This window comes from Oryctolagus cuniculus, chromosome 5 (assembly GCF_964237555.1).
Source record: "Oryctolagus cuniculus chromosome 5, mOryCun1.1, whole genome shotgun sequence".
Taxonomy (NCBI): Eukaryota; Metazoa; Chordata; class Mammalia; order Lagomorpha; family Leporidae; genus Oryctolagus; species Oryctolagus cuniculus.
In genome coordinates, this window is record NC_091436.1 from 161,019,804 (window position 1) to 161,047,767 (window position 27,964).

At 38.8% G+C, this 27,964-nt stretch overlaps 1 pseudogene; it reads right to left on the bottom strand.

Moving 5' to 3' along the window:
- Positions 1-27,635, bottom strand: LOC127493101 (large ribosomal subunit protein uL10 pseudogene; annotated as a pseudogene).
- Between the last annotated feature and the right edge of the window lie 329 nt (positions 27,636-27,964).

Consider the following 27,964-nt stretch of genomic DNA (forward strand, 5'->3'; position numbering starts at 1 on the left):
ATCGAATTATTGAAATGTAAAAGATTTTGATTTAGTAGTGTATTTACTTCCTTATCAGTTTGTTATATAATAATGTCAGGTGGTGAATCTAATAACCACCACAATATCAGATATGTGTTGAAATCATACCCAAGATATTTGCAACGATGTGATATGAAAATGGTTGTGCTTAACTATTGGTGACAAAATTGTAGGTACTGCTAATTCTGTGATTTTTGGCTATACTTAAAAAGTCAAAGGAAATGCAAACAGTTTCCATCAGATAGAAAGGAAATCAATCAGTAAATTTTTTCCCATTAAGTTCACATATTCCCTGATTCTCTTGAGGGATTCTGTGTGTGTATGAATATGTGCCCAGTTAAAAATCTTAGGTAAAGAACCAGGCTCATAGAATCTTCAGAATTCATCTACAAAAACAGCTCAGTTCACAGGAATCATCAGCCCACTTAATCCACAGCATAAGATGCAAAACACAAATGACTTAGAAGAGGCTGATGTACTGAGGAGAAGCAAAATTAATCATAGCAATGTATACTGAAATTAAGCACAGCAGGTAGACGAAGATCCTGTGTGGATTTCAGATGATACCACACATCAGTGCACTCACGCATGTTGTCTTTCTATTTCTGCTAGAAAGAGGTCTTATTGGAAACAATTAAATATGCAAATGAGAGCTGAGAAATGGAGCTGAGGATACAGAATATGCAGTCATTTGCTGTTTATTTTCTGTTTTGTAAATTCTAAGTTTTTGCTCGATCATATTGCAACTTACCTGGGCTTAGATCCTTGGGTTTTCAATGGATGAGGGGGTTTTGCTTACTGAATTTGTTCAGCCATCTTTATTGAAATGATAGAAGTTACCTCTTTTAAAAATTTCTCCTTTGCTTCTAATCATAGGCTCACTTTAATTTGTCTGAATGAGTGTTTTAGTATTTATACATAATATGAACTCTGGCTTAATCTGAAAGTCTAGAGGTTGCAGGGGTGATGAAAGTGAAGGGACCAGCAAAAAGATCAAAAGGAATCCATGATCCATCTGTGTATTCTATAGTATTTGGCCAGATTCCGTACCTCATAGACTTTGGAGCTAATACTGCAGGAATTTAAGGGCACAAAATTTGATTTTCGGTCTGCAAGGATAAATATCCTTTTCTGTTTTTCTAAAGAAAAGTAAGCCTTTATTTCCCTCTTTCTCAATCAAAGCTTGCTGAGTTGGTTGCTGTTCGGTGATTAGTCAGAGTCCAAATCCCATATCCTGGGCCTCTTCCGACTCTTTCTTGGCTTCAACTTTGGCAGAGCAGTAGTGGTGACAGCACCACAGGGGCAGATGGATCAGGCAGGAAGGCTTTGATCTCTTCAGCAAGAGGGGAGGTGCGTTTAGTGTCCACAGACAAAGCCTGGACCCGCCTGCAGGAACTGATGATGGAATGGGGCACTGATGACCAATCTGCAGACAAATGCTGGCAACCTCCAGAGAGTAAGAATGCAGTTTCCTCAGGGATGTCCAGCGCTTCAGGGGTGCAGATGCTGCCACCGTGGAACACCTGCTGCGTGATCAGCTCCAAGGAGAAGGGGGAGATGCTCAGTAGGTGCAGCAGTGTGGCTTCCCTGCCTCTCATTTTGTCTCGAGTCTTTATCAGCTGCACATCTCTCAGGATTTCACTGGTGCCCCAGGAGACTTTAGTGGTAATTCTCAAAGCCTAGAAAAAGGAGGTCTGCAAGGGCCCCATATCAGTGTTCTAAGATGGCACAGTAACCTCACAGAGGGCAATGGCAACAGTGTGGACACCAGCCAACAGCATAGCCCTGATCTCACTGAGGTCCTCCTAGATGGGCACAAAGTCCATGTTCCCCCAGGTATGAGGCAGGAGCTTTTCCAGGGCTGGGTTGTTTTCTGGATATCCTCAGATGGTCTTGAAACATCATTGTGTTCTGGCCCATCAGCCTCCATCCTTTCCTCTGAAGGACATGCAGATCTGCTCCATCTGCTTGGAGCCCACACTGTCTGCAGCCTGCCTGGCAACAGGCTGTGATTGGATGGCTTTGGAAACTGCCTGGCAACAGGCTTTGATTGGTTGGGGCATAGACCTCCCCTTGACCGGATTGACTGCCTTGGCTATATAAGCAGCTGTACCAACTGAAATAAATGAGTCTGCGGACTGCTTGCCTCAGGCCTGCTTTCACCCAACTCCCAGGGTCTGTGTGGTGACTCCGCGCCTCTTGCCCCCACCACGCTCCTCCTCTCAGAAACCAATGCACTGTAACATTGTTGAGAAACCAACTGCAACACTATCCAATAGCTTATTTTTATATTTTAGCATCATCAATTCATTTTATCTCTTTGAGTCTTAGTTTCTTTACTTTTAAAGCTATTGTGGAAGTAATTGTTGTGCCTATCACGTAGTAAATCCTAAAAAAATTAGCCCTTATTAGATAATTGTCTAAGTTAAGTACTTCAGAGTGCAGTTGATCATAGTAGTCTAAATTCTGATATAAAAGCCTCTGGCACAAGGATTCATAGGTGAATTTATTCCTTCAGCTTCTTCAAGGAGCCCTCTGAGCAACATTAAAATATAAATGTGCTGTTATATTTTCCCAAAGTTTAAGTTATAACCCTGACAAAAGGCATATATTATCAGAGTTTATCAGTCTGTGACTGTGAGGAGATATTGCTGATGCAGTTTTGCTAGACATTGCTGGGTGGGTACCTTCCTTTATTGATGAAGGCACTCACAAAGTGTTGATAATTACATCTGCAAGTCCATAGGGACTGATCATCTGTGGTCACGATGAAGCCTGCATCTTTCTGTGTTCTCTCAATTCCTGTTGAGGAATTTATAGTGCATGCTCTCTACTGCCTCACATGTTCTACTCGGTGTTTCCTGATGCTTTCCTAGAGCCTGGGACTCCATTCAGGCAGATTCCCTACTGCTGTGGTTTGTCCCCTCCAAACCCCATGTTGAAAGCCAGCACCGCGGCTCAACAGGTTAATGCTCCGCCTAGCGGCGCTGGCACACCGGGTTCTAGTCCCGGTCGGGGGGCCGGATTCTGTCCCGGTTGCCCTCTTCCAGACCAACTCTCTGCTGTGGCCCAGGAGGGCAGTGGAGGATGGTCCAAGTGCTTGGGCCCTGCACCCCACGGGAGACCAGGAGAAGCACCTGGCTCCTGCCTTCGGATCAGCGCGGCAGCGCCGGCAATGGCAACCATTAGGGGAGTGAACCAATGGAAGGAAGACCTTTCTCTCTGTCTCTCTCTCATTGTCTATAATGCTCTCTCTCTCTCTGTGTCTCTCTCACTGTCTAACTCTGCCTGGCAAAAAATAAAAAAAAAAAAAAGAAAGAAAGTCAATTGCCATTATGACAGTATTTGGAAGTGATGGGCATTTGGAGATGTTTGGGTCAGAGGATGCAGGACCCTCATGAAAGAATCAATTCTTTCTAATGGAAATGAGTTAGCTGTTGTGGGAGTTAGACACCTTTGTCTCTCTCTGCTGACAATTCTGCTCTCTGTTATGAGTTGAGGCAGCACTGCACAGTCCCCAGAAGCTGAAGAGATGCCAGAGTCCATCCCCATGGCCCTGGACTTCCCAGCCTCCAAAACCATGACCCCAAATAAACCTCTATTCTTTCAAATTACTCAGTTTCAGTATCCTGTTATAGGAACAACAATACACACACACACACCAAGACAATGGTGCAATGATGCTTTCTCAAAATACAAAGCAAAACAGAGATTGGCTCAACTTCACTAAGAATTTGGACTTGGCTCTTAGGTCTCAGTGGGGTAAGAGCCCTTTGCTCTCACTTTCCCTTCCCCTTTTTTCCCTCTGTGTCCTCTGCAAACAAAGAAGAAAACAAAAGTCAGTTTAAACATCCACTCTTCCCTGGCTCCCCTTCCTCACAGGGCTCCCAGGTTCCACAAACCATTCTCAGATGAGACCAATTGTCTTCCTCAGCTCTCATCCTGCAGCCACCTTCCAGAGTAATTCCGTGGCCCTGTAGAATAATGTGGGTTCTTTGTAGGAGTTCTTAGAACTCCCCCTCAGTCCCCCATCCCAGTTCCAATGTGACAATGAGAATTTAATTGCAAGGCTACAAAGCAAATTTATTTAGAATTTTCTTTTCCCTAATCTGACTTTGTGCACTGAGTAGTATTTGCTCAAATACAAACGTCCCATTTTCTAGTCGGAGAAATTATTGTCATTTAATTCAGAATAAGAATGTGTTGATGTTAAGCCTGTGATTAAAAATAAGTTTCAAGCAAACAGGTTTCTTGGGAAAGAATCCCATGGCTGTGCAGAGGGATTATGGTTAATTCTAAACATGGTGTATTTTGAGACTATTATGAGACAGTGATTTTACCAGTTCTACAGATGATTAAAAAGCCATTTTCTAAAATATTCTCACTGGAATATTTTTAAAGAAAACATTTAATTGCTCCAATCAAGCATAACTACTTTCTGCTTATGGTGTAATTTGTACACTCTGATAACATGGTGTGTGGCTATTTGTCATAATTTTATAAGTATATATTCCCCATTGTAATGATTGGCTATCATTAATTGTGAATAATTCCCTGCTTGTTAAAAAAAAAAAAAAAAAAAAAACCTGGGGAAAGAGAAAAAGCAAGGCCCATCAAAAAAGAGGAGGCTGGTATGCCTCACTTTATGTTTCCCAGGATATCAAAAACTACACACTTTGGGAGGCAATAATGCAGGGGCTGGCATTGTGGGGCAGTGGGTTAGGCTACCACCTGCAATGCGGGAATTCTATATGGTTGCTGGATCCAGCCCCATCTGCTTCACTTCTGATCCAGCTCCTTGCCGACATGCTTGAGAAAGCAGTGGAAAATAACCCAAGTCCTTGGGCCCTTGCCACCCATGTGAGAGACTTGAATGGAGCTCCAGGTTCTTGGCTTTGGCCTGGCCCAGCCTTGGCTGTTGGGGAGTGAATCAGCAGATGAAGAGCTTGCTTTCTCTCTCTCTTCATCTGTCTCTCCCTCTCTCTGTATAACTCTGCCTTTCAAATAAATAAATAAATGTCTCTAAAACAAACAAACAAACAAAAAACCAAAAACCCCGTGATGTGAACAAATAAACAAAGTCATGTTTTCAAGATTTGCTAGCAGAAGACTGAGTGTGCCTGATGCTTTCTTCAGTGCACATAACAATTATTTGATGCAACTGAAATGAGCCTTCCTTTTAAACATTCAAACCAGCTACAGCCCCTTTATTTATTGCATACATTAAACAATACTGACAAACAGGAGACTACATAAAAATTGTCCTGTGAGGATTTTTTTTTTCAAAATATGGTAATCCCATTACTCAGGGAACCTCAAATGCTTACACTGGGCAAACAGCTCAGAAGAGGTAAATCTGGGAGTTGACAGCTATCTAAGTAGCTTAATAAACTCCTCAGTGTGAACCAGTTGTATGAGGCTGATGAGACCTATCAAACTCCAGGTTTATTTAGAATAGTATAGAATCCAGAACAATGAGAGCAGAGATTTGTGCTAACTGCAAACATCTGTAGTCACCCATCTATAATACTTTATCTGTTTTCTTGGTATCATAGAAACAGCCTATGACATTTAAACCATTCAGTGTATCCTCTATTCATAGTCTTCATTCCTCCTAGGTGAGGACTCTGGCTTGTTCCTCCTAGTTTTACCTCTGCTCTCTGTGGGACGCACCCTTGTTCTGCAAACTCTGCCACCCACTTTTCAAACACTTCTTGAGTTCCCACTTTCCCTATTCACCTGCTAATAAATCAACCCAGAAGAGCTTGCAGAGTGGTGTTTTGCCTCCCCGAGGATCTGACAGGCAACACGACAGTTCTCTAGCTGCAGCATGCCACAGGCATGGCTGCCTCTTTGTGCCTCAAATACCATTACTGCTGCACACACCTTTGGAAACATTTTGACTACTCAGAATGAATACATTTTTGACATTTTCCTTACTCAGTAGTTGTTGACACTTTATTTTTTTAAATAAAATAAGTAACTGTGTATCACTCCCTTATAACCTGTAAGTACTTGGACCTAATCAGTTCATATATGAATATTACCAAGCTTATGTATAATTTTCCATGGCATCTTGGCCAAATAGGTTTATTTTATGATCACTGTTATTATTACAAATAGCATAATTAATAATAAAGTTAGAAGTATCTTGGATTTGGGTCAAAGAGCAGCATCAGTGGCCCCATAAATCATTCCCAGTGGCCTTAGTGTCTTACATAAGCAGAGAAGTACAACTTCCTGTATGTGGACATTTTTGTGTGTGTGTTTGTGTGTGTGTGTGCGCACACAGGATGATTATCCTTGTTTCCACCTTCTATAACAACATGCCTAAGTAGTGTTCCCTAACTCAAGCTCCAAGTACTCCCCATAACTACTGATAGGCAAATTTCTTGACTCTCATCTGTCACCTGCCCTTTACATTTCTTGTTGTAATCACTTGGTTTCTGGCCTCTTCCTTTAATGCATGTTATTGGTTCCACACTTGTGATTTTCTTTTTTTTAATATTTATTTATTTATTTGAAAATCAGAGTTACACAGAGAGAGAAGAAGAGGCAGAGAGAGAGAGAGAGGTGTCTTCCAACCGTTGGTTCACTCCCCAATTGACTGCACTGGCTGGAGCCATGCTGATCTGAAGCCAGGAGCCAGGAGCTTCTTCCAGGTCTTCCACACAGGTGCAGGGGCACAAGGACTTAGGCCATCTTCTGCTTTCCCAGGCCATAGCAGAGAGCTGGATTGGAAGTGGAGCAGCCAAGATGAACAGCACCATATGGGATGCTGGCACTGAGGGTGGTGGCTTTACCCTCTATGCCACAGCACCAGCCCCCACAGTTGTGCTTTCCAACGAACAAATTAATATGGTTTCTCTCTGGGTTTGGTTATTATTTCTTCTTTAATATGGTTGAGTCTTCCATTTTGGATCAATTTCCCTCTGGCCTTTCTTGTCATCTTATAACCTTAACTGTTCTAAGATCTCAGTGTTCCATATTGAGGAGTTCTGAATTGAAATCTTAAGGAGGTAGAGAGGCAATGGTCATATATATTTGGCTAGTTGATGAATGAACAAGTATACATGAAGCACAATTCCTATTCTTTAGGAGTTCTTGCTTCAGTAGCAAAGACAAACTTAAAAATGCTATTTATTAAATAGTATAACGCTACATCAAAAGCTTGAGCAAATTGCCGTGGCTATTCAGGTCAAGTGAATAGTGTCTCAGCAAAAGATATTTTGAAAATAGTTAATTAAGTGAAATGGTGTCCAGATTGGAGAGTCATCTCAATTATGTAAATATATAAACTGAAAGTGATCACATCTATCATAATATAATTCTCATTTGTTGCTCAGCTTCTTCCCCATCAATTTATTTGCAAAATATCATTCTTTAGATGTAAGTAGGATAATATCTTTGTCCTGTCCAAAAGAATAAACATTTAAAGTCAGATTAGAGGAAGAAATCTCTTGACAAATGTCTGGCAGTTGGAAGCCACACAGAGCATAAGAAGATGATGACTCAGCTGAGTATTTTGACCTCACGTTGGCTGGAGTCTTTCCATAGAGGCACCCTGATTTTCTTGAAAGCAATCCAAACTTTGTATACATATGAAGGTACTTCAAAAAGTTCACAGAACGTGAAATTAAAAGAGAAGTTTTGTTTTCAAAATGAAATTTGTGCGTAGTTTTTTCTTAATATGCATTTTCCATGTACTTTGTGAAATATCCTCATGGATGAACTAAAAATGTATCAAGAAGTACGAAGATATTTGCAAAAAATGATTTTAAAATGTTTACAACTGCAAGAAAATGAATGTCTGGCAAAATTTTCCTTAGACAAAGGGTTCTTTTTAAAACAGGGAATTATAGGGGCCTGCGTTGTGTTGCAGTGCGTTAAGCTGCTACCTACAAAGCTGGCATCCCATATAGGCTCTTGTTCAAGTCACCCAGCTTCTCCACTTCCAATCCAGCTCCCTGCTAATGCACCTGGGAAGGCAGCAGAAGATGGCCCAGCTGCTTGGGCCCTTGCACCCATGTAGGAGACTTGGATGATACTCCTGGCTCCAGGCTTGGGACCATTGGGGGAATAAACCACCAGACGGATGATGTCTCTCTATTTTCTCAATCTCTCTCTCTCTCTCTCTCTCTCTCTCTCTCTCTCTCTTTCTAATTCTGCCTTTCAAATAAATAAGCAAATCAAAAAAAGGGAGAGAATCACAAGAATTATTGGCAAACACAAAGGGTGAACAAATGGTTAAAGGAGGTCACAGGCCACAGTATCATTACACATAGAAAATCATCACAAAAGCCTAATGTAAAAGGACTTAGTAAAAATTAAACAAGTGAAACTCATTGGTTCATAACGAGTTTGAGTATTTCTATGAATTGATAGGGATGGTTTATAAACTTTAAGCAATTATAAAAATTAATTTGTCTATTACCTGCATGATTGAAAATATTATTAAAGTACAGGTGTTTAGCCTAGAGGTTAAGACATCCATGTCCTATTTTGGAATACCTGCCCTCAATTACTGGCTTCAACTTCTGGCTCCAACTTCCTGTAGACGTAGACACTGGGAAGCATGGTGATGACTCAGGTAATTGGCTTCTTGGCCTTCATGTGGGAGACCTGTATTGAGTTCCCAGCTCCAAGCCATGGCCCAGCCCCAACAATTGTAGGCTTTTGAGGAGTGAACCAGTGGATGGGAGCCCTCTCTGTCTCTCTCCCTGTCCCTCTTCCCCATCCATGCTCAAACAAAAATTTTTTGAATACTAAAAAGACATAATAAAGGAGTACCAATAGGGAACATATTTATAAAGATTTATAAAGACGGTTAATTCAATGGCTTTATGAAGTTCAGGTAACTCTTCTAAATAATTCTGGATCAAGTTCTTTCCATCGAGCTATATAAACATTATTCACTAAAGTGTCAGGATAAACCAACATTGCCTAAATCACATACATATTATTAAATGACTACAGTAAGTATATAAAACATGCTACAATGGTGACTGGGAGCTGAAACCCAGAGTTAGGACGTCAATCCAGGTCTCTCGTATGAGTAGCGGGAATCCAATGACTTAAGCTATCTCTGTGGCTTGACAAGGTCTTCAATACCAAAAAGCTGAAATCAGGATCTGGGGCCAGGATTCAAGTCCATTCCAACTGGCATCTTAATAAACCTGTAGGCTCAGCACTTTCCCTCCAGTCAGCCAAATCTAATTCCTGGTTTACATCTCAACTCAGGAAATTCCACCAAATCGTAGCCTCCCTCTTCTGGGTTCCACTGGACCTCCTTACATATGCTTCTCAAGCATCCCTTGTAGGTCTTGAATATTAGGAACTTATGGGCAAAGCCATTTTCAATAATCCATCTTGACACTTGAAAAGTGACATTTCTTCAGAAATCCTACAAAATATTATCTTACTAAAAGCACAGGTGACATCTTTAAAATGACCATGTTATAGTTGTTATAGGTGAGCTCCAATGAAAGCTCAAACAAAAAATTTACATGGTATAAAACCTAGAATGGTTTGAAAGTGCAAACATTCACTAAAAAATTGGGTGAGATGCCTATATAAAATTGTTGTATCACAAAGTTGGCAGGAACTCTACGTTTTCTCACCACCAAGCAACAGATGCTTGCGTCCCTACCACCTCTTCAGTACTGTATATACACATCCCATGTTGAAGGCTCATTTTCCAAAAATATGAACCAGTCACAAGTTAAAATACTTCTACTGCAGGGTAAGTTTTCTTCAAGCAAATCAAAATTTGTCTTTTGGAAAAGCCTACTCATCCCCATGCCTCTTCTTTTAAAACAAACATAGCTAGTCCACTGTCTTCTACTTGAAATGTTTTCAAAAACAGTCACTTATTAAGTCCTGCATGATCATTTCTTGTCCAAGTTTTCTTTTAATCATTTATTTTTGGAATGATTCTATGTTAAGTTCTTTTCAATAAGCTTATCATCCTTTAGTGTCTATTTCCCTCCTCAAAGGTCTGATACTGGACCAGAATCAAATGCTCCAACCTTCTGTCTGATTCTAATTGGCATACAGAAGGTCCCTCATCTCCCCCTTTCACTACACTACACTACATATGCTTCAAAGGTGCATACGATCTATAACATTAGGTATGCTATGTTATTGATAGCCCATATTAAATAATTAATTTAACACGGTCTCTCTTGTCTTAATGGGTGATTAAATAAGCCAGATAATATCATTCTTGATACTTCTGCTATTTTCTCATGGCGTAGCACATGGCTTCACTAGAGAGAGTACCACTTATTCTCCATATTGCTTCTTCTCTTGTATCCAACTCTTTTCACCTCATTTTTATGTGTTCCACCCTAATTCTGTTTCTTTGGTCCACTCTTTATTTCTGCATCACTTCATTTTTCTTTCTTCTTCATGATCCACTATTCACTCTCCACTATTTCTCTATGCATTACTTTGTACCTTCTCTGCATTGCTTCTTACAGTCTAGTCATTTAACATACTCAGTAAACCTGTTCTGAGTTCTCATAATGTGCTAGGGTATTGTTTTTGCAATAGATTCAAAGGAATACATTTGTTTTGCCAAAACAGATTGAAATTAGTCAATCCATCAAAGATGAACACTTGTTCTAGAAAACAGAATCTGGCTGGAATTGGAGTACTCATGATCAGAGAGAAACAGGGAATGTCAAATACAAAAGTGAGTGAATGGATATACTGACTGAGAAGAAGGCAGTGGGGTCTGAGATCCTGCCACTCTCCATGATAAAGTGGTCCTATCCAACAAAAGATAGGCGATTTGAACCGGATAGTGACAGAGTTTTTAATATCACAGATGGATTATATGTACTATGGTATATCCATAATTTAGGATATTGCACAGTCACTAAAAATCTCTAATTTCCCAATAATATCTAATATTCATTAAAATACATGTCCAATGTGATATTTAAGAGGAAAAATCATTGAAAACATTATGCTGATAATTTTGTTATAGTAAATACAATGAATATATGAAAAATTCACATTGTTATTATAAGTAAAAATATAAAACAATGGAAATTAACCAGAATATCAATATTATGGGTAATTTTTATCTTCTGTCTATAGCTTTGAATTGTTCATACTTTCTATAATGTAATACAGAATACTTTACATTTATAGGCACTATTAAATATAAGATTCTTACAATGATAAACTCAATTAATGCCTAAAAAGTGAATTATACATGTTTCAGTAAGTTAGATATCACATGACTCATGATGTAATAATTGTATTCTTAATTTAATTTTATAGTTCATGTTCTAGTATGTAAATTATTATAGAATGTTAAGCATAAATAAAATATCATGTGAGAATTTGGCATCCAACTATCTTTATGAAAATAGTACTATTTGCCTCTTACAGCACAGCCCAATCATTCAAGCACACTTTTAAATAGCATTTCTTGTATTTGAAAAGTTATTGAGTAATCAAACTGTGACCTTTAGTGCTCCACCATGAAATGCAATTCAGTTTTGTATAGTACCCAAACTAATCAATATCCTATTATGATCGCAGATGGGAATTTTACAACTGAGACATTGCAACTAGAGTACCCGGTGCACCTCTGTTTTCTCTAATGCCAGAAATTTGTTGGACTTGCAAGGGTATCAAATTGTCTTTCCTCTTGCATAAGATCATGCAGTTTTAGCTTCTAATTCTATCATAATGGTATGAGAATCAAGGTGCATTGACCATTACTATTTCATACAGACTTACTCATGACAAATAATGAAATTATCCATATGGCCTCTTTTCTTCCTGCCTGTACACTCCAAACAGATCTGTGAAGACTGGCCCATGTCACATTTCATGCATTAGGCCATGCAGATGCTAAGAAACAGTTACATGTAGGGCTGATGGGCTCATTACATGGAATGAACTGATTATCTATTCTGTTATTAAGATAGTGTATTAGTTTGTCACTGAAGAACACATCTGTTCTGTACATCAGCCCAAATGTATTAGAAATGCTTTGGAAACATTGGAAAATTTGGTAGTTTAGAAATGTAATTCAGGCAAAGGGCTGCCTGTTTATTTTAGAATGAATGGAAGTCTAAGACAAAGTCAGATTGATTAGAGGTTATGGTATGGGCTATCAGTTGATTAACTGGTGATTTTTAAATTTTTATTTGAATGCATACACACAGAGAGACACATACATATCTCTAGAAGTATATGGGACTTGCTACATTGCTTTTAGGATAAGGCATGCTTTGGGAATTCATTATTGGAATATTGCTAAATCAATTCTTTTCTGAACATTAGAAATGAATGGTATATTTGGCTGAATAAATAAATATAAACATCAGGAGGAGAAAGAAGATAGAGTATTACAAACATTACCATCAGTAAGCTGAGTATTTTGGGGGAATTCTTATTCTACTAGCCAAATGAGCCAAGGGAATGAATCTACAAAGACTCGAGCAACATGGCTAGAAATGAGTGGAGATTTAACAGCATTATTGGCCCTTGTAGTTCCTAAATAAGTCCTAGGGAAAAACCATCCCTAATAATGCTTGCTCTACTGTATATGGAATTTAAAGAAATCAGAGAAAATAAACAAAACAAACCTTTGTACATATCAAAGAAGAGCCATATTTCTATCTTTTATATTAATTCATTTCCTATATGTTTCTATGGTCTTTCATCACAATGAACTGTAAATATTGTGGTTCGGGGCTTATTGCCTAAGTGACCAAGAAAAGAAAATCACAAAGTTACATCACTGCTTTTGAAGAAGTTTACATTGTGTTCTGACATCTATTCATCCGAGGACTTTAATCCACTCTCTACTCAAGTGAGGGAGTTATATATCTCTCTGAGAGTCCTAATAAAGACTTACCTGTGTGAACCACTGGGATGAAGGAATAAATTCTAAGGGCAGGAGTGCAGAATCTTTATTCACGACTAAATTCCAAAGCAGGAATGAAACTATTAACAACAAATAAATGTTCCATGGGTACCTGCTGCAGGCAGTCTCTGTTCTAACTTCTTTCTCTGTGTTATTAGTTTTAATTCTCATAATCAAACTATGGGTTAAATTCTCCTTGTTGCAGATGATGAAGTACTGCTACAGAAAATTTAAATCATTTGTCCAACATAACATTACCAGGAAGAACCTGAGCCAAGTTTGACTTTGTGACATGAACATCCAAACTGCCATGAGCATGTTGCTTTCCCTCTGTCCAGAAAATCGCAGCAGTGGCTGGACCGACTACTCATTGTAATCAATGGCTCCGCAGAACAGGGGTGAGTTTTTCTCCAGAGATTAAAAGCTCAAAGGGAAATTTGTAACAGCAGAAAATGGAGCTTAGATTGGACTCCTTCTTCTACAGGAGTGTGATCTAGTTCCCCCTAGAGGGCAAAATGGGAGATCATGGGCAATGTAGATTCTTTTTAATGACTTTAAGAAAAAAATGCATTAGGAAAATAGTGACATGGGTGTTTGAAAAACCTGTATTCTGATGATTAAATCCCTATGCTTTAAAAACATTTTGTTGTTACCCATCTTCCTATAAAACAGAAAGGCTAAAGTTCTTGATGCTGTGCAAATCAACTGCAGCCAAGATGATTTGAAGACATCAAAAACTACTTGAAGCATGAGAGAGAGAGAGAAAGTAATTGATAAAAAAAAAAATCATTGTTCTTTTTCAGGAAGGCATGGCACCACTCCAGGCAACATGAAGTTAGTTCATGTGCAAGTGTATAAAGATACTGAAGATGCACCAAAAATATGGACTGGTTTTGAAGAAATGTGATCTCTGTACAAACCAGTGTTTTCTGGATGCTGAAAATACTTTTTTCCCCTCTCTAAGGCAGAAAAAAAATACCAGTAATATTTTAGATAATTGGTCCTCATTAAATACTTGATAAATTAGTGAATGAATTCTGGTTCTAGCTATCTCACAAAGGTCAAATACTCTTTAGTTCTCTTTTTTTATGTATTGTCTAACTTCTCACCCATCTTTGTTGTACTAATGAAATGAAGATATCCATCATGATGTAACGTGAGCTGGGGGATCTAAATTACCTTCATCTGGCACCATTCCAATATACTATAAATGAGGTAATTGTCCTTGACTATAAAATTTGCATTTTCAAGACTTAATTGCTATCATTACATCTTTTTGTAATTCTATTAATTTAACTGAATGGAGCATTTGGTTTTATGGTTAAAAATTTGCATTAAACCATTGTACATCTAAATAGAATTTTAATATTTTTATCAAAATCCCTATCAGGTTATCTCAGAGGAGCTAAATAATTTCTCAAGAAAAAGCAGGGAGCTGTCAACTAGCAGGTTTTACCTTCACTGATCATTAACAGACTTCAGTACTGTGGCAAGTGCAGGATTCTGGGATTTGAAAAATCATGAGGCCGACAACTCTATGGAGCTCTCTCTCCCACTTAATCATTAATAGGAAATCTATTAGCCATAACCCAGGCACGGCTGGGTGCCCTCTCCTATGATCGTGTTGGCATTTGAAGACTTTGCCTCTTCAGTGAATGGGGCATTGTACGCCTGCCTGTGTTTTGATTCCACTGGAGCATGCTCTGCTCTCTGCCCTTGCCTCTCCCAAGCAACATTACCTGTGTGTTACACTACCCGTCTGATCTCCCAGCCACGGTTCACAGCACGTAGTCAGGAAAGGTTGTAATTCTTCACGCTAACTTTCCACCACTCTAGCCGTTGTCATGTTTGTGCTCACTTCCCAAGTGTGCAGCCGTTTTCTGAGTCACTGAATGTGGGTGTGGAGCTTTTCTAGCACAGGAATATAAGCACTTTCTTGAGTAAGTGACCATAAATTGCAGTTAATGAGATCAACTTTGCTCTTAAGCAATTCTCCTACCCTTTAAACCTGTGCAAACTACAAGCATCTTGATTTTTAGGATAACCCAGGTTGGTTAAATATCAGAGAACTGAGACAAATATCATGAAGTTTGGGAGGAGGAGGAGAACTCAAGAGCAGCCTTCAGAAAGATGTCCACATGCTGGTGTACAAAATATTCTGACTTACCTTTAAAAAAAAGATTAGACAAATTTATTTATTTAAAGTCAAAGTTACACAGAGAGAAGGAGAGGCAGAGAGAGAGAGAGAGAGCCAGAGAGAGAGAGGTCTTCTATCCACTGGATCACTCCACAACTGGCCAGAGCTGTACTGATCCAAAGCCAGGAGCTAGGAGCTTCTCCCGCGTGGGAGACCCCATGCAGGGGTTCAAGGACTTGGGTCATCTTCCACTGCTTTCCCAGACCATAGCAGAGAGCTGGATCGGAAGTGGAGCAGCCAGGACTCAAACCATGCCCATATGGGATGCCGGCACTGAAGACAGCGACTTTACCTGCTATGTCACAGCGCAGGCCCCCTGACCTACCTTTTAATACTGCTTACATCAGGGAAAGATGACGAATACTTGCAGAAAAGAACGGGTAAATGTCATTAAGAACACTACGAGCCTGTATGCCAAGCACTCATTTTTGAAGGCAAGAAACAGAAGCTCAGAGGAGCCCTGGAACATGACCATGGACTTCTGGTTGGCTGCAGTACAGCAGTCCCGGTAGGCAGCATCCCTGACTTCAGGGCACAGTCTCAGTCACTCCCTCACACCTTCCCTCTAGTGCCAAAGGCTCTTCTTTTTGGAGAATCATGGTGGACTACAAAGCAGCAGTAGGGCAGGGAGCGTTTGATGAGCAGTAGTTGGTACTTGGCCAGTGTGCCAGTTAGCTCTTCATCCACAAGGGGTAACACCTCATGGAGCTTCTTCTACGTATTCTCTGACCCAACCTCTGAAGCCCAAAAATTGAAGGGTGTGTGTATATTCAACTATGAGCCACCATGCATCATCTAGATTGCTTTATGCACCTAACTAAAACACCCACACATTATACATATGATATCACTTTTAATTCATTCAGGAGCATTTTATTAATTTGACAAGTCCCACATCAAAATAAATTTAAGATGTACTCATGAGAAATACAGAACAAGATGGTATCCTTGAACACACACCATAATAAATCTTAGCAATGGCTTCTGGTGCAAGTGATATATGAAAAGAAAACATTGTGTATTAATGAGCTTGTTCAAAACATTACAGGACTATATCCTTATCCAAGGATATAGTATGAGATCTTTTGAATAGAACCAATGATTTCAACCATAAGAACTATGTGATCAGTACAAAGCTACTTCCAAAAATTCATGGGAAATAGAATGAAATGTTAGATATATCTTTGGTACTAAGACATTTTGAAAACAATGCTTATGAGTAGTAATTAAATCAAACAATTGCTTTTAGGTTATTATTTACAAAGCTATTTTTGCTTAAACAGGAAATGAATTTCCTTATCTCTGTCTCTTTGAGCCACGTCATCCCTACAATGTGACTCATCATAACTTGGTATGCACTATGTCTTGTATCTTTAATAAACAATGGTATTTTGAGTTTGCCCACTGAGCAAAGGAGGAATAAATAACTTCAAACATATTGTGGTCATAGGCCAAGTGGAAAGCCTCTATGTGGACCTTGACTGTGTCTTCTCTCTAATTTTCACTGAACATTTCAATTCATTTGAGTTTTTACCATATTCTTGTCTCTGTACCAAGTGCTGTGATCTTAGAACTGTACAAAGCATGTCTGTTTGTATAAGGGATACATTTTCCTTATCTAAATAGCTACAACTGTTAACACTTCCTGTCTCTGCTGTGTTTCATTGATTAAGTTATTTAATAAAGAAGCTAAAGTTTGAAAGCAAGCCTAATTCTTCGATTCTGATCCCTTGTGAACTATATCCTGCTGGGCCTCAATCACTCCTTTTGTTATACAATAATGAAAAATATCACCCCTTTCTTCCACACATATGTTCTGCTTCGGATGGTAAGTCCTCTCTGAACTACAAAGTCTGACCTGTTGCTAGCTGAGCGAAAGACAGGGAGGGCAGAGCTTAATCCACAGACACCTGTGTTTGATCTCTGTTCCAGAGCAGGCTTCTAGCTCCACATTGGCAACATGGACAGCTTGGCATCTGCACATAGAGTTACTGTAATAGCGAAGGGTTTCATGGACTGGAAAGTGATGTACAAAAATGAAGACCTACACTTCGGTGTACATTCCTGTAATTCATTGTGGCTGGTGATGATGAAGCTCGAAGTGTGGAGGGCAACAGATATTGAGAATGAATGCCCACTGTGGTCTAATTTCTAACATGTAGGTCTTGTCTCCCAAAACCTTACTAAGCAATTACCCAAATGCAATGGAATAATAATAACAGCACTGATGGTATTCACAGCTATCATTTATTGTGTCTGGGTGATATGCTAAGCATTACATCAGGTGATATATAAGTCACTTACTTCTTATTTTTCCACTTTACATTTGGGTGAACTGAACTGGAGACATATTGAATAATATAATGGGCACAAGTTATTGAATGATTGAGTTAAATTTCAAATAGATGTTTTGCCCCATTCCCAACTACCTTTGGCTCTGCACTTGCACTGGTGGGAAATTCCCAACACAGATACAGTAAAATAATCACAGATCCTCCCACCCATGTATGGACACACACACACACAAGTATGCTCATGTAGACATGTGCAATGAAAAACACCCACCACATAACCGTACAGTACAGCAAAGAGTGATGTGTCTACACAATATACACAGTTTTCTATCCCAGCCAGACACTAATAAATCTTGATTTTCTTGAAGACACTTTTAAATACAAACTTCTTCCTGGCAGTGTAGCAGTTTCTTTCAATCAGATTAACAAAATATGACAACATAATTTCGATAAATGTCCTTTATTATATTTGACCCTCATATACTTTAAATAACTGTGATTCATTGGTTATAAAATTATTTTTGTTAAATTAACTGCCAAATAAATGCTACACTTTTCAATTTAGCAGTATGTGTTATATGAAAATCAATATAGTGGCTCCCTGAAATATTAAACATAGAGCTACCATATGATTCAGAAGTCCTATGACTGAGTACAGGCAAAGGGTATGAAATCACTGAGGCTGGCATGTCATGGTAGGTTAAGTGGCCACTTGCCATGCCAGTATCCCATATTGGAGTACTAATTCAAAAAATGACTGTACCAACTCCAAGCCAGCTTCCTGATAATGACCCAGAGAAGTCAGCGAATAGTACCATCCGTGTGGTAGACAAGGATGGAATTCCTGGTTCCTGGATTCTGCCTAGTGAAACCCTGGTCATTGTGGCCCTTTGGGGAGTGAACCAGCAGATGTAAGATCTCTCTCTCTCTCTCTCTCTCCCCCCTCTCTCTTTTCTTTTCAAATAAACACCTAAACTTTTAAAAATATCATAATGTCAAGCATTCATCTGCCTTCTTGCATTTATTGTAGCATCATTTGCAATAAGTAAGCTGTGGAATCAACCTAAATGTCCTTCAACAAATGAATGGAAAAATAAAATGTGGTATATAAGCACGATGGAACACTATTCAGCCATAAAAGAAGAAATCCTTTCATTTGTGGCAAGACGGATGTACGTGGAGTTCATAATCCCAAGTGAAATAAAAGCAAAAAGACAAATACCACAGGATCTCACTCACGTGTGGAATATCAAAAGCTGAGGTCATAGAAGAAGAGTACAAATCAGTGGTGTGGAGGTTAGCAGGTGCAACTTCCCAGCCCACAGAAGGAGCACTTCCTGGCATGCTATGCCACAGAAGCCTGCTGATCATCAATGGATTGTATCACATCATTCAAAAGAGCTGAAAGAGAGGAGTTTGAATGTTCTCATTACAAAGAAATGATACATGTCTGAGATGACAGATAATTTAAATATTCTGAATAGTCTGGTGCTGGCCTTGTGGTACAACAGGTTAAGCCATTGTCTATCACACCAGTATCCCATACTGGATTGCTGATTCAAGGCCCAAATGTTCCACTTCTGATCAAGTTCCATGATAAGGTTCCTGGGAAAGCAGTGGAAGATGACTCAACTACCTGGGCCTCTGTCACCTGCTTGGGAGATACAGGCTCCTCCCATTGGCCTGGCCCAGCTCTGGACCTTGCTGACGCTTGTGGGTTGAACTAGTGGATGGAAAATCTCTCCCCTCCCCCCTCCCCACACTCCGTGTATGTGTCAAACAAGCATTTGCCATGAACTTTTTGAAGATGACTTTTATTTCGTGTGCATCTTCTGTGTGCCAGAAACTCTGTTCTGCACTGGGGATAAAAATTATGATTCAGAAATAAATTATTATTGTCACCATTTGTACCTGTAGGGGGACTTTAATGCAGAATGGAAGACACAGAAAAAAAGACAATGCATGAGAAAGCCTTGTGATCAAGGCCAAGATGGTGATAAGCGTGAGATTCTAGGCAGCTGTGTATGTATATCTGGAAGACCCTTTCTGTGACACTGTAGGATCACTATGTTGATTCTAGCTCAGTAGTGAGGGAGGAAGTCAGACTCTGAGAGCAGAACAGGTGCAGAGCTAAGAAGGGAACTGTCCCAGGGGAGGTTTGGAATTGTTTTCCTGGCAAGAAGGCAGGAAAGAGAGCGAGGGTTCAAGAGCCTGGGTTATGGGGTTATATTCATAGCCTCTGCCTTTACTTACTATTGAGGTCATGGGTAAGTTTCATATCTCTGAAAACCCAATGTGTCTTATAGGAAAGGAACATCATCTTTGCTTCTTCCCACTCAAAACTATGAGGTATGGGGCCAGTGCTGTGGCACAGTGGCACAGTGGGTTAACACCCTGGCCTGAAGCACTGGCATCCCACATGGATGATGGTTCTAGTCCCAGCTACTCCTGTTCTGATCCAGCTCTCTGCTATGGCTTGGGAAAGCAGTAGAAGATGGCCCAAGTCCTCGGCCCCTGCACCTACATGGGAGGCTCAGAAGAAGCTCCTGTCTTCAGATCAGCATAGCTCCGGCCATTGTGACCATTTGGGGAGTGAACCATCGGATGGAAGACCTCTCTCTCTGTCTCTACCTCTCTCTGAAACTCGTTTTTCAAATAAATAAAATAAATCTTAAAAAAAAAAAAAAACTATGAGGTTAAGACAAAGTAAAAATTAGGCAAATGGCAGCTGAGAAATTAAACACCAGGCCCTGTGAGAACTGGGAGCAGAAACAAGATCTCCGTCCTAAAGGAAAAGGCATAGCCTTCTAAGAATAAGGACAGTGTTACAGATCAGCATTTTATAATATACTAGCACCCCATTGTATATGCCTGGCTTACGGCTACCTACTAGTGATGTGAATGCTCAACTGCCTGAACTAGAGCAGTTACATTTTGAACCTCTGTAATATGGTAACTGTCAAGACCTACAAATCTGTTAAGTGCTAATTTTCAGAACCCTTTTTTAAAAATTGAACTCAAGATAAGCTAAAGGAAAGCAATAGGCTCAAAAATTTTGCTAACCTGTAACTGTGATGATGAGACATTTGTTACAGTTATTTGATAGTGAATTGCAAGGCTAAAAACTTACCATGACTAGATTTTTTAAAAAAGTATTGCTAGCATAGTATGATTACTTTGAAGTGGCAGAATCACATAACAGTTATATCTATATCTATCTATATATATCTATATATATATTATCTAAAGCTAGGTTTAAATATGGGCCTATCACTTGTCAGCTAAGTGCTTTCAAACACATTATTTAATCTCCCTTTGCAACTTTTACTCATCTGTAAAATGGGATAATATTGCCAAACCCGTAGAGTTCTTGAACAGAATAAATGACATAAAACTGTCAGAACAATATCTGGGACATAATAAGCATTCAGTAAATGTTGACTATTATTATATCTAGCACTGGGGTCGTAACGGGTCACCTTGTTGACACTCAATAAAATTTATGATTGAAAGGAGTGATTGACAATGAGGTTTCAATTCACTCCAGTTAGAATGGCCCACATACTGAAATCAATAAACCACAAATTCTGGCAAGGATGCAGGGGAAAAGGTACCCTGGTACACAGTTGGTAGAAATGTAAACTGGTGCAACCACTGTGCAAGACAGTATGGAGATACCCCAAAAACCTGAATATAGATCTATCATATGTTCCAGCCATCCCACTCCTGAGAATTTACCCAAATTGAAAGAAAACAGAATATGAAAGTTATCTGTACCCCCATGTTCATTGCAGCACAATTCACAATAGCTACGATATCGAATTAACCCAGATTTCCATCATCTGATGACTGGATGAAGACAGTATGTCATATATACAATAGGGAGTACTACTCAGCTGTAAAAAAAAAAAAATGAAATCTTGTCTTTTGCAACAAGATGGATGCAACTGGAAACTGTTATACTTAGTGAATTAAGCCAGTCTCAAAAAAACAGCTATCATATGTTCTCCCTAATCTGAGGTAACTTAGAGTACCTGAAACATAATGTATTGGAGAGAAATAGACATCTTGAACAGCAACAATTGTTTACAGCCCTTGTCTCTGTCATCGAGGAACAGTGTTTTGTTTTCTTTTCCCTTTATACTATTTGTTGAACTGTTTTGCTTAGGATAGGGTTAACTCTATGATCATTAATTTTACTGAAAAGAAATTGTAAAACTTAAGAGTGAAAATCTGGGAGGGAGGGGAAGGAAGGAGGGTATGTGGGGAAGTGCCACTATGTTCCTAACATGGTGTAAAGGAAATACATGAACCTATGTAACTTAAATAAAATACAGAAATAAACAAATTTCCTACTAACACAAAATTAAATAATCAAAAAATGATAAATGGAGGAAATAAAAAATAAACAGCCAGAAAAAGGATAAAACCTAACCAAAACCTTTGCCTTTATATAGCAATCTTATTTTTAAGTTAAGAAAAAAGACTGGCTTGTCAATTATTCAGGACATATAAATTTTAATAAACATGTAATACTGAGCACCAAAGAGCAAACCTTTTCTCATTTTTATTTATAATTCTGAGCTTAAGATAATTTCAACTAAATGTAGCTATTTACTGTGTTAGATTCTTATCCTATAGGTGGTTCAGATTTATAAGCAATTTTGAGTAAATAATTAAAATAATATATGAAAAAGAAAGGAGTGATTGACTCGAATCATTAGCAAACAATGACTTAACACTTCATATAAATTAATTTCAATAAAATGAACCCCAGAAAGGAACACCTGAAAACAAACTCAGACATCAGTGGAAATGAATGGAATATGCGTGAGAATTTCAATATGCAACAGTGACATTTTTCAACTGGTGAAAACCGGGTGGAGGAGCGCTTCTGTCTGAGGGCTGTTGCAACCGGAGCTTAGTAAATACCTTGCCTTTGAAAGACAGACTGTCACAAAGGGAAAACTTTAAGGTGTCAAAGAGCATTCAAAGTATTGAGCCATGAGAGCTACTTCCAAAGAAACAATAGCCTCTGATGTTTTTCGCTTGTGCTTAAAATATCAAAATAAAATAGCAATGATGAAATTTATTATTTTAATCAAGCTTCCCCATCGAAACCCCACCTTTCATCATCCTGGCCAAATGTCACTGCAGGAGTGGTTTTGATATTCTGCCACTGTGTGTGTTGAAATAGTCTGGGGCAAACTTCATCCTGGCAGCAAAGTCTGGATATTTGGAAACAGCCAACGGCTTGCTGAGTCTTTGGCTTCCATCTCATTATCAGATGTAGGTGTGTATCTCTGATGTGCAGATCCAGTGACAACGCCAGGCGCGCACAGCACCTGTGCTGCTGGAGCCAGATGGTAGGGAGAGGTGGGGACAGCAGCAAGCATCTGAAATGGACTCCAGTGAGTCAGTCCACACACCAAACCCCTCCTTCGTGAAGAGAGCACTTCCCTTGGTCTACAGCTGGGACATTCTGCTGCCATTAACTACTTACCATCTTCTACGTGAGAGCACTACAAAGGGCTGTACCAATTTATCCTTTCAGCAGCAACAGATCAAACTCCCAGTTTTCCAACCACCCTTGGCCTTCTCTTTGAACTAGGTAGACTGCATCATTTGGATGAAAATAAAATTTTTCTCATTTTAATTAGTAATTCCTTTGTTATTGGTGACACTGATCATCTTTTCATATGCTTAGCAACCAATTTTTCCCAACCAATGACTCACCAGTTTTATAGACTTTGTTCAATTTTGTGTTGCCTTGTTTCTTCTTCTCGGTGGTTTATTGGATTTCCTTGTACAATCTAGATAATTATTCTAGGTCTCTTACATTATTATTCTTCTCCAGTCTGTAACTACCTTTTCCTGTTTCCTTATGCTCTTGATTAAAATACACTTATTTGTAAATGGTCTTAAACACACAGAGACATTTTAAGAATATGAATGGTTCAAAGAAAAACTTCTACACATTTAAATGAGATTCATCTGTTGTTAATATTTTACCTTATTTATATTTAATGTCTATCTATCTCTGGATATACATACATAGAGAGAGAGAGAGGGAGAAAGAGAGAGAGCAAGAGAGAGAGGGGGAAATACATATGTACCCACTTATTTGATATTTCCATGCACAAAGGTGCTTAATTCTAATGTACCAAAACTTCCCAGTTTCCTTCTTCATAGCCTGAGCTTTCAAGCCTTAAGAAATTGATCCAGAACCCTTAATTTATTAAAATATTTTTCTGTATTTCCTTCTAGACATTTAAGGCTGTGTTTTTGTATCTGAGCCATAAAAGTGCACATTTTTATTCATAATATGAGATCAAAATCTGATTTTATTTTTTCCTAGAGATGAAAAAGTATTCACATTATCATTAAATGTATCTTCTTTAACTTTCTTGTCTGATAGATCTAGATGATAGGTAGGTAGATAGATTGAATGTAAAGATATACACACACACAAGTAATGTACACTACATTACAGTGAATTTGCATATTGTATGCTACATATAAATGTGTGTGTATAAAATGTATAGATATATGTGACCATGTGTGCATATATACAGTGGAGGATGCTTAGGAGAGTATTTCCTAAACCTCATGGAAATATGGAATTTAAAAAAATGCATGTTTTCCATGAATTTTTGGAAACCACTTGTAAATTTAGTGCATTTTTATTGTGAATGTTTCTTAATCTCTGTGGTAACTGTGTTTTCCCTCCATAATTCTCTGTTAATATATTATATTAATAGACTCTTTAGTGTTGGGTTTTCTTCTCAAATTGGAATAAATCTCATCGGCTTGTAATATTTCTGTTTACAAGCACTTAAGACTTTCATTTGCTAATATTTTTATTATTTCTGCATCAATTTTCATGTAAGAGAGTGGTCCATACGTTTTTCTACTGTCCTTATTCATTTTAGGCTGAAATTTAGAATATTTGTGGCATAATTTTTAAAACTGTCTACTGAATATACTGCTACAATTTTCTTTTTTTGTTCCATCATCATAATTTGAGTTTTTCTTTTTTGTTTTGTTCATGCTTAATCATCAATTTGTCTACAAAATAATTGAATTGCCCATATTTTTGGTCCTTTCCTGAAGTTGGAAGAGTCTCACTATTCTTTAATCATGCATTGAAAAGCCTGGAAATCTCAAGCAAGTCTGCTGTTTAGAGTTTTTCTTTAATATTTTTTTTTGCAATTCACAGTTAACTACATTCATCAATTTTTGCTCTCAGTTTCTATGTCCATTATTGCATATTCTGTGTTCATTTTTTCTACTCTCATTAAATAAATTCTTTATTAAGGATGTGTTTGTGATAATCTCTGTCATTTATTTTGTATGAAAAATATCCAGTTGTTAATGGTTAAAAGCTCAGGCTCTACTGACAAATTTTCATACTTGTCTCTATAAGTACTAACTATATATTATTAGGGAATTAATATTTCTGTCTTGGTGTAAAATGGTATTAACAATTTTGAAAATTAATATATGTATGTATCACTTAATGACAATGACACATTCTGGGAAATGTGTCATTAGATAATTTTGTTGCTGTGTGGACCTCACACAATGTACTTACACAAACCTAGATGGCTAGCCTGCTATATACCTAGGTTATACAGTGTATAGTTGACTATATATACTGGACCATATACGTACACAAATCCATATGCATCTGCACATATGCATATATGTGCATAAGTATCCATATACACATGTACACACACATACATATATTAAAGCTATTGCTCCTAGAATCATAACACAACAAAATGAGGCTGAGTCAATTGAAAATGCTGCTTTTAAGAGACTTAGTAAATGCAAGATGTATGAGGTTGCTATGGGTGCAACGCAGCAGAATATTTACAGGAAAAAATATTTCCATGTAAGTAGGAGTATACTGTAATGAGAAAAAGTATAGATAGTGAATATGTAATCCAGTGGCATAGTCACTTATTATCACTATCAACTGTTATGTACTGTGCATAATTATATGTATGGCAGCACATTAGGTGTGTTTACACCAACATCACTATGAACATGCACATAATGCATCTGCAATGATGTTACAGTGGCTACAACATCGTGGACAATAAAGATCTTTCCATTATAACCTTATGGTACCACCACTGTACCTGCACTCCCCTGCTAATGAAAAGATTTTTATATGGTACAGAACTTTAAGTTAATACACCTAAGGGGCTTAGGACAGTGTTTAGTATATGAAAAAAATATAGTGTTTACTGTTTGTGTTACTACTTTGTTTTTATCGCTTTTATCTGTTTATTTTAGAAATAACCAAACATTTAACAAAATGTTGAAAAAAGTACCAAAGATTCTTATTCCTGAACTATTTGAGAGCCTTTCACCAACATGATGTTCCAACACTTTCAGGACTATTTTTATAAATAGGCTTTTTCTTATATGACAGCAAAACAATCAACAAAGTCAAAAAATTTTTTTTCACTTTTTTTTTATTTTTTTATTTTTTTTACTTATTTTTTTTTTTTTGACAGGCAGAGTGGACAGTGAGAGAGAGAGACAGAGAGAAAGGTCTTCCTTTGCCGTTGGTTCACCCTCCAATGGCCGCCGAGGCCGGCGCGCTGCGGCCGGCGCACCGCGCTGATCCGAAGCCAGGAGCCAGGTGCTTCTCCTGGTCTCCCATGCGGGTGCAGGGCCCAAGCACTTGGGCCATCCTCCACTGCACTCCCTGGCCACAGCAGAGAGCTGGCCTGGAAGAGGGGCAACCGGGACAAAATCTGGCACCCCGACCGGGACTAGAACCCGGTGTGCCGGCGCCTCAAGGCAGAGGATTAGCCTAGTGAGCCGTGGCGCCAGCCCAAAGTCAAAAAATTAATAGGTAAATCACTACTCTATTCCTCAGAACCCATTTTTCTAACTATTATAAAAATATCCTTTATAGCAAAGATACAATCAGCATATAAATTGCATCCAGTTATCATTTCTTTGAAACTTTCAACTTGGAATAGTTTCTGATTCTTTCCTTTATTTTTATGTTCCTCACACTTTTTGAATTCTATAGACCAGTTTTTTTTGAAGCATAACCTATAATCTGAATTTGGTGTTTCCTCACGGAAAGATTGGGGTCACAGGATTATTACATTAGATATTGAGTTTACATTAGATATTGAGTGAGTTCCCACTGCTGCTTTTCAAAGCAGACAGAATCTCAGTTTATCTGGCTAATGTTGATGTTCACAGTGATCACATGATTTAAACGGCACTTACCAGGCTTCTTCATATAAATGACTCGTTTTCCTGTCTGATTGTGGTGGCTTTGCACCATTTCACCTTAGCTCAAGGTGAACATTACCACGCCTACACATACTGGCCACAGGAGAAACTTGAGTGAGATTTGGAAGGTGCACGTGAGATGGCAGCCATATTTAGCACTGAAGGATTTATGTAGTTTGGGTGCTCTCACAGCTCATGACATTTGTCACAAATCTGGCATTTTATCTGCTGGATGTGAGCTGGTGTCAGAATCTGCAACTTTTCTGCTCCCTGCTGGAGCTTAGCTGAGCAATGGCTAAGAGCTGGCAATGGAGGCACCACTCCTCCAGTTCAACATCCGTGTTGGGGCAGTGAGACATCTACTTGGAATCAACCTCAGTGGTTTCAGTTTTCACTTGGTGCCCCTCTGTCCTATCCTACTCCACAAATGAGTTTCCAGGTTGCCTACTCTGCTGACCTCTGGTCCAGCATCAGGGGAAGAAGTCGTAAGCCAAATGCAAAGTGCCTAACTAGACCCCATGCTCACATGCTTTCTACAGTACATTCTTTATGTAGTGTCACTCCTTATACTCCTGTTTATGTGATTGAACCTGACTGGTAGAAATACAGAAATACCTACACCTATAAATGTATCCAGCAAACCGTGAATACAGCTTGCATTAAAAGTCAAAGGCATCAGATTCACCCTTGCCTGCCTGTTCCCTTATTTATAAGCTCTCTTCTCTGACAGTGAGAAGCATAGCTTCCATTGAATGAATAAGTTTAATCCCCCTGAACACACCCAGTCTCCCACAGGAAACTAAGCCCTCCTAACCTTTTGGCAAACAGGCCAGCTTGCCTGTCCATGTGGCACTTACTTACTCCCTTGACATCTGCCATCCCATGTCAAGTGAGTCTTCTCACCTTGCTGGGAGCTGGTATCTGATTCCTGTGCTGCCCCCATCTCTGGCTCTGTGTCCATTCTCATCATTCTGCTCAGTGTCTGACACCCTACGACACCCACTTTCATTTTCCATCTCCCACCCCACACCTGATGTACACGCCTGTGTTGCTAAGCTGAACTTCAAGGCTTTAGGACTAATTTTTTAAAAGAAAAATGGAAGAGGAGGAAAGGTTTTCTAATGTGTGTATGATAGTTCTCTTGATAGCAATTCAATTTACACACCTTGCTAGTTTGCTTTATAAGAAGTATTTTTTTCTTTCTGGTCTGGAAAGTATGCCATCTTTTTGGAGCAAGACACCTGACAACCAGCAAGGAGGAAAAGTCATCTCAATCATATAGGTTGCTGT